The sequence below is a fragment of the Symphalangus syndactylus genome, chromosome 9 (assembly GCF_028878055.3).
Source record: "Symphalangus syndactylus isolate Jambi chromosome 9, NHGRI_mSymSyn1-v2.1_pri, whole genome shotgun sequence".
Taxonomy (NCBI): domain Eukaryota; kingdom Metazoa; phylum Chordata; class Mammalia; order Primates; family Hylobatidae; genus Symphalangus; species Symphalangus syndactylus.
The window spans coordinates 82,298,716-82,314,303 of NC_072431.2; the positions used below are offsets into that span (position 1 = coordinate 82,298,716).

Genomic DNA, 15,588 nt, shown 5'->3' on the forward strand with positions numbered 1-15,588 from the left:
TGTAGAAATACAAAAACCTACAGACTCAGGAAGCTTAGCAAACACTCAGTATGATAAACTGAGAGAAATCTACATTAAACCACACCATAATTAAACTTCTAAAATCTGAACACAATAAAAGCTTTAAAGCAGCCAGAGAACCATGACTTGTTACCTCTAGGGAACACCCACTCAAAGGTTAGCAAAGCTCTCATCTGAAACCCTGGGAGCCAGAAGAAAGCAGCCTAACATTTATCACGATATAAGAAAAGAATTGTCATTGTGAATTCTGGAATCTAATGTAAATACCTTTTAGGATGAAGATAAAATAAAGACATTCTCAGATGAAGAAAAACTTTAAAAAATGAAAATATGAAAGGGAATCTTGGAGCATTGGGAAGGAAGAGAAAAACAACAGAAAGGGCAGAAATGTGGGTGAATACAACAGACTATACTGTTTTCCATGAGTTTTGTGAAATGTATTTGATGGTTAAAACATAAATCATAACACCATCTGATAGTCAAGATGATGATATTTAAAAGCAGAGAAGGTAAAGGGACCTAAGTAGAAGTGGATTTCCATACCTGGCTTGAAGTGGTAAAATCTCAATGCCAATGAACAGTGGTAAGCCATGTGTGTATGTCTGTATTGTAATATCTAGAGCCAGATGTTCTTTGTAAGAACATCATACAAAAAGATACACTCGAACACAGTATCAATAAACCATTTTTTAGGATGGGTATCCTAAAATCATGTCTTAGGGTGAGGATGCTCAAAAATGTTTAAGTAATCCACAGGAAGGCAAGAAAAGAGAAACAGAAGACACAACAGCCAAAAGCTGGGGACAACCCAGATGTCCCACAATGTGTAAATGGTTAAAGAAACTGTGGACCATGCATACCAGGGAATGTTATTCAGCAATAAAAATGAATGAACTCCTGATATCTGCACAATATGGATACTACTGTAGGGAATTATGCTAAGTTTAAAAAGTCAATCCCAAATGGTTACATACTGTATAATTCCATGTATAAAACAATCTAGAAATGACAAAATTATAGAAATGAAGAACTGGTTGGTGGCTGGCAGGGGTCAGCGACTTGCAGGGGAGTGGTGTAGGAATTAATGGCTGTGGTTATGAAAGGTAAAGCAAGAGACCCTGCTGTGATGTGGCTGTTCTGCTTCAGTGCTGGTGATGAATATACAAACCTACACAGGTGCTAAGGCTGCATAAAACTAAATACACACACAGTAAAACTGGGGAAATCAGAAGACAAGTGAACTGTATCAATGGCAGGATCCTGTTTGTGATACTGCATTATAGGTAGTTTCATGAGATGTTACCATTAGGAAACAGTGAAGGGTACACCGATCTTTCTGTGTTGTTTCTTACAAATGCATGTAAATCTACAACTGCCTCCAAATTAAAAAGTTAATTTTTAAAAGAACATGGAATTCTAAATGAAGAGGTGCCCACTGACCACAGATGGGATCATTTGAGCATCAAAAATAAATAAATAAATAAAGACTGCAATGGTCTGACATACATTTACCATGTTTAAATCTATGAATTCATAATCATATTGTTTAATTAATCACCTTCAGAAGATTATAGGGAACTAATGAGGCTCAGAGCTCATAATCCCAGCTAAAAGTGTGTCAGGATTCTCAGATACCCTGTGATTAAAGTCTTATTTCCATTTTATTTAATTAGGAGAAATGTCTTGGGCTTTGGTTTCATTTATACACCACCTACTAACTTTTAATTTTAGAAAATGATTTATTCCTCTCTTACTTGCAGTTATTCTTTCTTTTAAGATAGAGGAAAATATTAAAATGTGACTAGGTCATAGCACAAGATATTAGCTCTGGGTTTATTTGTTCTGTTGTATTCATTATTTTTTGTTATATCAATTATTTTCTTAGTTACATCACCGTCTTCCCTCCTTATTCAGACCTTTTTCTTATTGCATCGAAGGGGAATGAGGCAGAGGAATTTGAAGATTTGAAAAGGAAACAAGTAGACATATTCAGAGAAGATAAAAGAAAAATATTTCTTTTTCACTTGGCCAAAATCAGGAAGGGAAAAATCCACAGATAGAGCATCCCCCGATTCCCCTCAATGCACTTCATACTAATAAGAGCCTGCTTCCTCCCCATCTTGGATAAATGGATGAACGAATGGTTGGGAGGATAGATGAATAAATGGATGAATGTATAGATGGATGGATGGATGGATGGATGAATAGGTGGATGGATGGATGTGTGGATGAATGAATGGGTGTATGGGTAGATAGAAGGATGGACGAATGCATAGATGAATGGACAGATAGATGTGTGGATGGATGGATGAATGAATACATGGATGAATGGATGGATGTGTGAATGGATGAATAGATAAATGGATGAATGGATTGATGAATAAATAGATGAATAGATGGGTGTGTGGATGGTTGAATACATAAATGAATGGATGGATAGATTTGGATGGATGGATGAATGGATGGATGGATAGGTGGATGGATGGATGTGTGGATGAATGAATGGGTGTATGGGTAGATAGAAGGATGGATGAATGGATAGATGAATGGACAGATAGATGTGTGGATGGATGGATGGATGAATGAATACATGGATGAATGGATGAATGTGTGAATGGAAGAATAGATAAATGGATGAATGGATTGATAGATTAATGGATGGATGGATGGACAGACAGAGAGATGAACAAATAGATGAATGGATGGATGGATGTGTGGATAGATAAATGGATGGATGAATGGATGGATAGATGGATGGATGAATAGATGGATGGATGGATGGATGAATAGATTAATGGATGAATAGATGAATGGATGGATAGATGGATAGATGGATGGATAGATGGCTAGATGGATGGATGAATAGATGTGTGGATGAATGAATGGGTGGATAGATGGGTGGATGAATGGATAGATGAATGAAGAGATAAATGTGTGGATGGATGGATGGATGGATGGATGGATGGATGGATGGATGGATGGACAAATGGATGAATGAATAGATGTGTGAATGAATGAATGGGTGGGTGGGTGGATAGATGGGTGGACGAATGCATAGATGAATGGACAGATAGATGTATGGATGGATGAATGGATGGATGGTTGGATGGACAGATAAATGAATGAATTTATTGATAGATAAATGGATAGATGGATGCATGAGTAGATGGATGGATGGATGGATGGATGGATGGATGGATGGATGGATGGGAGGAAAAGAGAAAGGCTGGTCTGTTGCCCTGAAACAAAAGGGACCTGTGCCCTGACCTTCCCATACAGAGGACATGGCTAGACAGGCATTTAGAGGGCACACAGCCAGCCCCCCAGGATGCTAACACTCACTTCCAATGCCCTATGTCCTCAATATGGCACACAAGTTCAATAGACATGAAATAACTAGCTTAAAAGACTTCTTGGGATTTTTATCTTTATACGTTTTTTGCACTGTACCAAATTGCAAGCCTTCAAAAGGGTTCTACTCTGTCTCCTAGAAGCCCAGTTTCAAATGTAGAGAAAGCATTGTTATTGGTTCTTCAATGTGGACCCCCTGAGTTTATCTGTATGTTTACAAAAACAGATGCATATGTTGGTATTCTGTTTTTCTTCATTCATACTATCCACGTTCTTTCTTTGCCTGAAATTCTCTTGAAGATCAGTCTGTATCTGATTCAATCAATTCTGTATTGATGTCCAGTCTCTGTTTCCCATCTCTACTGCTTACAAACAATGGCACAATAAATATCCTTGTTTGCATGTGTGAATAGCTGTCTTTGTAGTATTGATAGATATTCCCAACACGGCCTCAAAGACATCACACGAATATACTCCCAACACCAATGTATGAGAGTGACTTTCTCCTAATACCTCCAAACAACAAAATATATCAAATTTTGAGCCTTTACCATTTTGATATGATATCTCATTTGTGGATATCTCTTTTTGGGGATTTGCATTTCTCTTACATTACTTAAGTTTGAGCATCTTTTCATTTGTTGAAAATACATCTTGGGTTTTATTATTTTTGAACTATATGTTTATAATTTTTCCTCATGTTCTAATGTGCTATTTCACTAATAAATTAATTAAGATTGTATCAAATAGACCACAATTTCCAAGCAGACAGGAAGATGAATGACGGAAAATCACAGGTATCCAAGGTCAGTAAAAGAGCAATATCTGTGCTCATCTGAGGGTTTGGATATTATCTAGTCTCACAGAAAAAGTACATTCACAGGTCTACTGATACTGCTGTCTTAGAGAACTGCTATTTTATAGGAGATTATATCAAACAAGGCCACTTGTAAAATGTAATTACTTCTACTCTGGGCAACTTTGCTGAGTTTTGATAAAATGTTCCATATTGGCCACTTTCACCCATCTGAGAGTCTCACTGAACCACTGACAACTTGCTTTCCAATAACTGATTCGATGCCTACAGTCAGAAAGTGGATTGCAATGAATTTTGTTCTCTCTGTAGGGCTCCCTGGGAAAGACCTTGACCTGCCTGAAGGTCCCACCAGTGCCCTTCCCCATTGCTCTGCACATGTAAATAGACCCACATATATGCAGAGCCTGTGCACTTCCAGCCTGTACAGGTTTATGTAGACTCCAGGCTTGAGCAGCTTCCACTTCACTGGCATTTTTCATCTTTAATAAGTATCATGGAACCAAGAATTTTTATTTTTATGGAAGTTAGTTATCAGGCTTTGTGTCAGTTTAATGACAACATTAGCAATAGCCTGTGCTTATTCTTCACTTTGCCTGATACTCTCTTGAAGATCAGTCTATATCTGATTCACCAAATTCTGTGTTGATGGCCAAGCTGTTTCCCATCTCTACTGCTTACAAACAAACAAACATCTTTAAACTGTATTACTTTATTCTCATCCTCCCAAAGGTGAAGGCAGTCAGGACTCTGGGGATAGGTGAAATGCCATGCATTGCTACACAAAGTTATTTTTAAAAATAAGGTAAATTAGGTACCCAGTATCCCAAACTGATGATAGTGAAAGAAGCTTTAGTATATAGGATCCTTATTATTTTATAACTAATACTGTAAATATGGCCAATGAAAATAAATTGGCTGCAGAGTCTGCCAAATTTGGATTCAAGCCATGAGCTTCTGTTTATCATCTAATAAACTTGGGAATGTAAACATTCCCAATTCTCACTAATTTTTTAATCTATAAAATGGATTTAACAATGTCTACTCCCCGGGGTTCTTGTGAGAAGTAAATTAGGGAGGACTTGGGAAAGTGTCTGATATGGTTTGGCTGTGTCCCCACCCAAATCTCATCTGAATTGTACTTCCCTTAATCCCCATGTGTCATGAGAGGAACGTGGTGGGTGGTAATTGAATCATGGGGGCAGTTCCCCCCTGCTATTCTCGTGATAGTATGTTCTCATGAAATCTGATGGTTTTATAAGGAGCTTCCCTCTTTGCTCAATTCTCATTCTCTCCTGCTGCCCTGTGAAGAGGTGCCTTCCACCATGATTGTAAGTTTCCTGAAGCCTCCCCAGCCATGTGAAACTGTGAGTCAACTAAACCTCTTTCCTTTATAGATTACCCAGTTTCCCGTATTTCTTCATAGCAGTATGAGGACGGACTAATACAGTGTACATGATGGTTCCTCTAACCTTACAGAAGTAAGTGGTCGATAAAGAGTGATTCAATCTGCATTTAAAACAGTGAAATTATTGGTGTTAAAGTTCTGGAACTATAAGCAAATGTAAAACTCTCTTATCTGTCCTGCTCTGTCACTCCAGATCCAATCAGAATCCACTATACCAGATAGATGAGACTGACAGCCAATCTCTGCCCATCATAACCTGATATTCCAATTTGGCAGCTTGAGGCCAGCTCCTTCCACAGGAAGCAGTCTTCCCTATGCCCTTATCACTGGGACTCCACATCTCCTTCATACCACAAGCAGTTTCTCTGAGGCAGAAATAGATATACTCACATGTGAATTTCTACTTGGAGAATACAGTAAAGTATAACAGAAAAAAAATAAAACATTGGCCTTAGAGTTAAACAGACTTTGTTTCAAATCCCATCTCTGTCTCCTGTTGACAGCTCTTGATAAGGTTACTTACCCCTAAGACTCACTTTCTTTACCTGCAAAACGAGTATGACAATTGCCAATTCCTATTGTAGGTATAAGGCTTAAATGAGGTTTCCAATAAACATTAGCTCTTAGCAGTGTCAGGATTACAGCAGGTAATTCTTCCCTAGTATCTCTCTTTCTACCTCTATGCAATACATGTTTGATAGATTAAAACTTACATTTAAGAACTGATGTGCTTTATGGAAACTCTTCGTACTTCAATAGTCTCAAACAAAGAAACCAATTTACAGCTGGCCACTTATTAATTTACCTTCTCACAACTCGAAATTCACCCTTCATTGAACACTGCAATAATAAAGTTAGGCCTTTTAGACATTCTCCCTTGCCGACTGATACACTGTTAAGCTTTGCCAGAAGAGGGCTCTGGAGGGACAGTGGAGGAAGAGAGATTTTCTCTTCCAGATTCCAGTGTGCTGCTTCCAACAGGCTCCCATGGAGCGAGCTCCTGGATTCCCCCACATCTAGCTTCTCTAAACCTCAGCTCCTGCAATGTGTATAACCAGCTGCACATGGCACCTTCTTATAGGCAACATCTACAGCATCCCAAAGAGTGGTGTCCCAGGGATTTCTACAGGTGTGGCGTGTCAGCCTAGATGACTTCCTTAGGCATGCCCTTTTATAGCCTTGCAGAGTTGAGAAGTGTAGAACTTCTCCTGACACTCCAGAGTGCAGATTGATGGCAATTACCACTCACCTCAGTGCTTTTCTCTGCCATACTGTGGGTCATGGTTGTGCTAACTTCAGCAGGGTCTGGATTTCAAGCCTGGATGGGGAAGCTACTTCTAGTTCTGTTTCTTCCTTGGGTTCTCTGCCCTAGCTCTAGGGGAAAGAGTTATTCCCTATATCTGCCATTGCTGCATTCTTTAGAGATCTCTTCACTATTGATAACCAATCTGCCACTTCTCTAATGCCTTTTTATAGTAATCATTATTCACATTAAACTTAACCAGTTTTCTCTTTTCTGCTTGAACCTTGACTGATACATTGGCTAATAACAAAATGGACACTGCACTCAGGAAACAGCAAAAAATGCAGATGACATGAAAAGAACAAAAAGAAAAAGTAATCAGATTTCTTAAATATGTCAAGATCACTGAAAGTACCAAAAGCTACAGTTTTAAGCACAGTCTGGTATTTTTTGAAAAAGAAAAAAAAGCCTCTTGGGATGTGATGTTGGCAAAGGTATGAAGCCACAGAAGCTAATCTAAGTGCATGAGGGAGGTTGAGGCAGGGATGCCAATGCTTTGATGCCTCCTGTAAGGTAGGGTTCTGCACAATAGCCACAGGGTGGTCAGAGTCACCAGTAGGTTCCTGGTTCTCAGTCCTTGGCTCATATACCTAGCACCAAGCCCTATTTACAGAACACACCTGGACTACAGGGAAAACTAAAAGTTGGCCATTATGGATCAGCTTTCCTGCCACCAGCTGCAAGCCATCCTCAGTCTGCAAAAACTTGCTCAGGCACAAATTAGCAGGCCTCCCATGGATAGGCACGTCTAAGTTACTGCTTCAGTAACTTCAGAGCAAACTATTGTCAGAATAAAAAAGACATTGTTGGTTCTCTGACAGAGGAGGTCTCTAGTGACCAAAAGGAAGGGGGAAGTAACGTTTAGCTCAATTCTTAAGGAAAAGTTTTAATTAAGAAAGCAATTTGAACCACATCTTCTCCTCCTCCAAATGGCTTTGCAACAAAAATCTTCATACATAAATGCAGTTTAACAAGCTTTTTACAAGCAAACACTGTGCATCATTGTACCATGCTAGGTAGTTAACACAGATGAGTGAGATTGGACCCTGCCCTGGAACGTTCCCAGGGAACAAATGTCATGCATCGTGAGCATCCAGGGTTCAGTGGGGAATTCATATAGGTCCCGAGGACAGGTGGCTACTGAGAGATGACCTGCAACTGGTTTCCAAGTGCTTCCTACTTATTTTCTTTTTTAGTATGCAGTCCTACGTTCCTGTAGTAATTAGCAAATTAGCCTCCCTGGGCTACTATTTTTCAACGTGATTCCATAACCAGCTGCAAAACCATAAGGACAAGGTTTGCAAGTTTCATAAATAGCTCTAATTATTTCCATTTACAAGTGGTAAAAGATCATTCCAAAGAGGCACTGTTGTGGGCTGGATGAATTATGTGCTTCCCAAATTCATATGCTGAAGTCTTAACCCTCAGTATTTCAGAATGTGGCCTTGTTTGGAAATAGGTCTTTAAAGATCCTATTTAAATCATCAATTAAGTTAAAATGAGGCCATTGGGGTGGACTGTAATCCATATAGCTGATGTCCTTATAAAAAGAGGAGATTAGGACACACACACAGAGGGACAACCATGTGAGGACACAAAGAGAAGACGGCTGTCTGCATGGCAGAGGCCCCAGGAAAAACCAGTCCTGCCAACACCTTGATCATGGTCATTCAGCCTTCACAATGTCGAGAAATTTCTGTTGTTTAAGCCACTCAATCTGTGGTACTGTGTTATGGCAGCCTGAGAAAACTAATACAGGCTCTATTAGTCTGTTTTCATGCTGCTAATGAAGACATACCTGAGACTAAGTAATTTATAAAGGAAAGAGGTTTAATTGACTCCCAGTTCCACATGGCTAGGGAAGGCCTCATAATCATGGCAGAAGGCAAATGAGGATCAAAGTCATGTCTTACAAGGCAGCAGACAAGAGAGCTTGTGCAGGGGAACTCCTATTTATAAAACCTTCAGATCTCATGAGACTTATTCACTCTCACGAGAACAGTACGGGGAAAACTGCCCCAATGATTCAGTTATCTCCACCTGGCCCTGCCCTTGACACGTGGGGATTATTACAATTCAAGGTGAGATGTGGGTGGGGGCACAGCCAAATCATATCACAGGCTTCATAATAATACACTGGGCCTGAATTCCAGCTCCACGACTTGCTAGGTGTGTGACCCTGGACAAGCTAACTTATCCTCTCTCAACCTTGGTTTTCCTAGCTATACAATAGGTATATTAGTACCTACCTGCAGTGGTGGTTGTGAGGCATACATGAGACAATCCACATAAGGTGCCTGGCCCCGGCTCAGTAAATGAAATTAATGACCATGGGAGATAATCTTCTTGATGGCACTCACCACTGCTAAACTCAGACAAAGCTATTGCAGATCTGCAAAGCTAAGGCCAGGCTCTGGCAGCAGGCAGAGGGCTTGGCATATAGTCTACTCTATCTCCCTTGTATATTTAACACCAGAATGTCTTTGGCTCAAATGGGTACAAGAGCCAAATAATTATTATTCTTTAACTTATTCAACAGCCACTGCTGAAGGTATTCCTAGCATTCTTCTAGGCACTGGGGATGGTGGCCAAGAAGACAGACAAGCTCCTGCCCCTCATGAAGCTTATATTAGAGCAGGTGACAAATAATAAACAAGTACGCCCATAAGTCAATGAAATAATTTCAGGTACTGATAAAAGCAAGATAACAGCTCCACTGATAATCGCCAAAGACTAGGAAAAACCCACATGCCCTTTAGTGGGTGGATGGATGAACAAACTGCAGTGAATCCACACCACAGAATACCACTTGGCAATAAAGAGGAGGCAACTGCTGATACACACAATGACCTGGGTGAATCACGGCCCTCGTGCTGAGCAAAAGAGACCACTTTCAAAGGTTACAGATGATGATTCCATTATAGGACATTCTCACAAAGAAAAACCTATAGTGACACAGAACAGATGGGTTTAGGGTGGGAAGACAGTGTGATTACCAAGGGACAAAATGAGGGATTTGGTGTGGGCTGGGGCAATGGAACTGTTCTGTGTACTGATCCAGACAAACGTGAGAGCTGTTGACTGAAAAAAAGCCTGCCGAACTTATTCTATGTTAATTTAAAAACAAAGCAAAAACACACAATGCCTGTTAGGAGGTGCCTGAAGAGAGAAGATACTTCTTAAGAAGGTTGGAGGATGAGCTCCAGGAACAAAGAAGGCAAGAGAAAGACAGCTGGAGCCCCCCACAGCTGGAACTGGAGGTAGGAGCACCGGCTGCCCTGGGCATTGAGAGGACAGGGAGAGAGGGATCAGGGAGAGACATGGCGTGGCTGCCTGAATCACTGCTAGTGGCCCCTCTCTGATCTCTGCCACCTGCTGAGGCCAGCCTGAAAGGAGGAAGGACCTCTCCAACACAGTGGTCAGGTGAGGACATGTGTCTCAGGCACACTGGATCCCAAGGAAGTGTGGCATTTAAATTCCAGATATGTGCGGGCTGCTGCCACGTCTGGAGTGATGCACAAGGTTACTGAAAAACTTTGCCATCTTGAGCAGCATAGGAAGACTTGGAAACAAACGTAACTATCAGAGTCCCTCCTCTGTAGGCGGCTTCCAGACGGAGGATCAGGCAGGTTCCCAACATAGGGCTGCCATTTTATGGGACCTGCTCTGTGTCCTGATTGACGTTATGCCTGCAGACATATGATGCTACAAAGCCAAATATCTAACACCTCACTGCTTGGGGCTGCAAAGAAAATGTAGTTCTCTATTTCCTGTAGCTGATCCAGTTTTTACCCACTGGGGATGGTGAACAGAGAACAAAGTCTTAAAATTGCCTGCTGACAGTGGCTCCCTGTTCAAACAGCATCTTCTGAGTGATTCAGGCTCTTTGGGGTGAATGCTCAAACCCCCTGATGTTCTCCAGGGGCAGCCTGGTGACAGTCAGGGGTGGAGGGCCCAGGACTCCCACAGCCATGTGCCTCGTCTGCCTGTCTGTGGTGCTGCCAGGGCCTGGCCTGCCCAGCCCACATCTTACCTGGAGCCTCAGGATCTGGCACTGCCTTCTCCCTTGCTGCTTCCTTCTCACCTCAGCTCCTGCTTTCTGAGCCTCAGCCATCTCCTCTGCCAGCCTGGCCTAGGCCAGCTTGGTGCTGAGGCCACCTCGCTCTCACAGCAGCCGGCTCACAGCAGGTCCCCAAGGCCTCCACTCGACACACTGGCTCAGAACATGGATGTCAGGGAAATCTGGCTTCCTTCTACTCCGTGCTCAGAGACACTAATTCAGGTATACTTCCTCTGCTGAGCCACACTGCTGGGACCACATGCTAGCTCAAGGCTGGCCTACACAGGGACTATCCCCCAAGACACATGGGTAGGGCCAAGGTCCTCAGCTTGCAGCTCCTCCATCATCCCACAGCCCGTTTGGGACCGTCACCAGGAGAGGAGAAGCCAGGATGCCCACCTGACCACCAGCTTCCTCTACTTTCTTCCTTCTCTTCCCAGGGGCTCCCACCCACTCCGGTCTGGCATTATATACCCTTTTATGCTAGGGTTTCTCAACCTCAGCACCACTAACATTGTAAGCCAGATCATTATTTGTTTGGGGGTGGGGGCTTTCCTGTGCATTGTAGGATGTATAGCAGCATCCCTGGCCTCCAGCCTCCAGATGCCAGCAGCACCTCCTACTTGTGATACTAAAAATATCTTCAGATATTGTCACATGTGCCCAGTTGGGTAAAATTTCTCCAACCCCACCCTCGTTGGAACCACTGGCCTCCACCATCCCTTTGCTCTTTCTGAGGTGACATCTGTCTTCCCCACTCCCCAGAGGCAACAATGGCAGAATGCATTTCTGGGAATAACATTTTTAGGGGAGGAGATCCCATTGGTTTACTATTTTCTGAATATTATTTCTGGTATTTTTTCTACTTCCAAATGGCACTGAGAGAGAGTTATGTTTTAGCCCAGTTTCACAAAGGAGGATACTGAGCATGACAGTTCAAAGCTCTCTCCTTTAGCCAAAGGGAGAGAGCTAGATGAAAACAAGACAGTCTGTTTTCATGGGCTTATACATCCCTTAGGAGCCCAAACTAAACCTACTTTGTGTAGCAGTAGCCTAGAATGTGCCTGGTGATTCTCACTGAAGTATCATTTCAGGCATGCTACTTATTCTTGGGAAAATAATATAATTCTTTTATCTGTTTTTCTTTCATAGCCTCCCTTCAAGCTCACATTGTGTCTACACATTGTTCTTCAATTTTTCATCAGCCTAGGGCCAAAACTGAACACAACTCCTACAAAATAAAAAGAGCATACTAATGCATTGGAGAAATCTCTTGACTAATAACATGGAAATAGCATCAATTTCTTTGCAAATACTGAGCCTGACAGCCTTAGAGTATGAGTTAAATTAACTCCTGTTAAAATAGTTGATCGGGAGGCTGTTAGGCTAAGACGGCTACAGCACCTTGAGTTCCTATGTAGACAAACCCAAACCCAATTCAATGCAAACAGTAAAACAAAAGTTAAAATTAACCAATCAGAAACCTCCAACTAACCTGCAACTAGGGACTTTTGACTTTAACAAATATATTTTCTCCATGTTGCTGCAGCAAACACTTTATACAAGCTTCTTCTATTACCCCACATCCCACACCCCAACATAGTCAGTGGAGGGTTGAATTGTCTGGCATTATCTAATTCACGAATAACCAAATGCTCAAATATACTTGTTGAAATTTTAATGTCCCTAAGTTTATCTTTTAACACTCTCTAGATGTTTTGGCCATCATTTTTTTTCCAGTTCATAAAAGTGATTGACCTCCACTGTCTTTAAGGCTGATAGATGGAGGCGCACACAGCTCTGTGGAAGGGTATGGACGGGTGTGAGGGGCACAAGTGTTCAGGGAGGGCGATATCAGAGCCCAGAAGGGGGAAGGCCTTACTAAGGGTCCCTGAGTAATTCTGATGCATCCCCTATGAAGAGCCATCTCCCAGATGACTGAAAATCACGGGTCTACTCAAGTCTTTCATTTCACAGATAGAGGAGAAGAGTCCTTCAAAGAGAATGCAATAAGCCCAAGGTCACAGAGAGTTAGGAAAAGGGGGACCAAAATCCAGCCTTCCAACACACACACACATTTCTTACCACAGCATCATGCTTCTGGGTGTCACCTGTGCTACTACAAGTTAAACCAAATGAAATTACCAACTTTTATAGATTTTTTTTTTTTTTTTTTTTTTTTTTTGAGACAGAGTCTCGCTCTGTCGCCCGGGCTGGAGTGCAGTGGCGCAATCTCGGCTCACTGCAAGCTCCGCCTCCCGGGTTCACGCCATTCTCCTGCCTCAGCCTCCGAGTAGCTGGGACTACAGGCGCCCGCCACCGCGCCCGGCTAATTTTTTGTATTTTTTTTTTAGTAGAGACGGGGTTTCACCGTGGTCTCGATCTCCTGACCTCGTGATCCGCCGGCCTCGGCCTCCCAAAGTGCTGGGATTACAAGCGTGAGCCACCGCGCCCGGCCTTTATAGATTTTTTTTCCTGCAAAAATGGCAACTTCGGATGGTTCCACCTAACAAGAAGTAACGGAGAGAAAAAGACCATGTCTTAAATAATTTGTAGCATGGGCCACTCCAACACCGTAGATAATATCGCTTCACATAGCCCAAGTGGCAAAGCTACAAGCGTCTCCCAGCTCTGCGGGACTTTAGACCATGGGTCTAATGACTAGAAACAATTTTCATAAAACCAAATAGCCATGGCTGACTGCTAGGATAATTCATCCCAGGTACAATGCCATAAAATCAGCTTTGTAAGTGCAAAACCAGGACACCTGCATGCAAAGTTGTTAGCCATTTTAAATAAGTAAAAAAGACATCAGCTCTTAACACTGCCTGCAAGATCTAAAAAGGGGCTAAGCAAGAACCAGTGAAATCTTTGGTGATTTTTCAAAAATTCTCGTCATTCTCAGAACACACATGTGGGGCTTGGCACCTCTCCACACCTCTGTCCAGGCCCACAGTCCTCCCGTCTCCACCTCACAGGGGCTTATATAACCTGTCCTTCCAAGTGCTTTGCCCAGTCTTTCTTTCCAGGGAGACCAGCTGCCCCCCGCCCAGCAGAGCCTGTGCCTCTGCTGCACTGAATGGTCCTTACAGCATAGCATATCTAACTTATTTCTTCAGCTATCTGCCTTCTCTTCCCCACAACAGAGTGAGCTCTTTAAAAGCAGAGATCATCACACTAGTTGTTATACTGCAGAATACAACATAATATGCAATGCTGTAGTCATATATTAATAATATTAACATAATAATATAGCATATCACCATTTTTTTAAAGTCATGGCCTATTTTTAAATTTTGAGTTTAAAATACAGCTGTGATATGGAGCCATTTTCTGTGAAATTCCTTAAATATCCAAAACCCTAAAAAGCTTACTACACTAAGGAGATTCGAGTAATGGCACAGAGGCTCCAGTCCTGGGATGGCAGCTGTGAGGCCAGAGTTCCTGCCCAACAGAACAGCTCACACTGAGGATATATGGAGATCAATGTCGTTCCATGTGAGAGTGCAGACTTTGGCAAATACCCCTCCGAAAGGACACTTTCAAGATTTTTTTTAGAAAGTAGACAAGACTATGCCTCTACAAAAAAAAAAAAAAAAAACTAACAAACAAAAAAACTAAAAAGTTAGCAGGGCGTGGGGGCACACACCTGTAATCTCAGCACTTCAGGAGACTGAGGCAAGAGAACCGCTTCAGCCAAGCAGTGAGCTATGATTGCACCACTGCACTCCAGCCTGGGTGACTGTCTCTCCAAAAAACAAAACAAAACAAAAATTAAATAAATGTTTTAAAGTTTAAGTACCATTCAGAGTAGGCAGAGGTAAATGCAGCCCCTGAGGTAGGTGGCAAAGTGGGAAAGGGAACTTACAGGAAATAGTGCTGTGACCTCACACAGCAACCACGAGTCAGGAGCATGAAACTCGTGAAGGCAAGTTGGATCAAAAATGACTCAACTGCTCATATGATCCCATGCCATATGATCACAGTTTCCAAATTATTAATACTATTTGAGGCTTGGAAGTTTATCATGAATAGTGCAGGTGTCTTCTCTTCTGTGTTTGACAATAAGACCAAATTATTCCTGCGTCCTTGGTAAAATGTCCCCTTTCCAGGAGCCTGTAGGCTTACAGGCCCCCTAATAGGCAAGAAAAGACTCCAGAAAAATACAACACAATTATTTAAAAAGAAATTGCAAATATTAATAATAACAAATCCTGCAGTAAATAGATTAGAGAGGTTAAACAATGTAAGAAAAAGAAAATAAGCAGAGTCACATAGTGTCTCAATTCCTCCTGGGTAAACCCTGCTTTGGTGTCTTCATCTCACCTTATTCTCCACAGGGTGAAGCAAAGCCTTACAGTGAATTCAGAAACATCACTAACCAAAATACTAACTAACTGCTAATACATCAGTTTGTGTGTATCATGTCTTTCTTAACTGTTGGATGCACCAAGCAAAACAGATTAGCATTTGTTCTCGAAGTTTTCCGGGAATTACTCCAAACAGTCCTCCTCTCTGTCTCATTGTCCTTGACTTTTAATATTAGAGTTCTGTAAGTTCACTGCATTAATTATTCTAAATAACAACCCCAACCCCCAAAGTGTCCTCTAAGGGAAGGAGTCAGCAAATCC

General features: G+C 41.8%; 1 protein-coding gene across 1 annotated transcript in view; it reads right to left on the reverse strand.

The window, feature by feature from the left end:
- ABCA13 (ATP binding cassette subfamily A member 13) overlaps positions 1-15,588 on the reverse strand; it is a 514,266-nt gene that overhangs the window by 338,749 nt on the left and 159,929 nt on the right. The window lies entirely within an intron of this gene.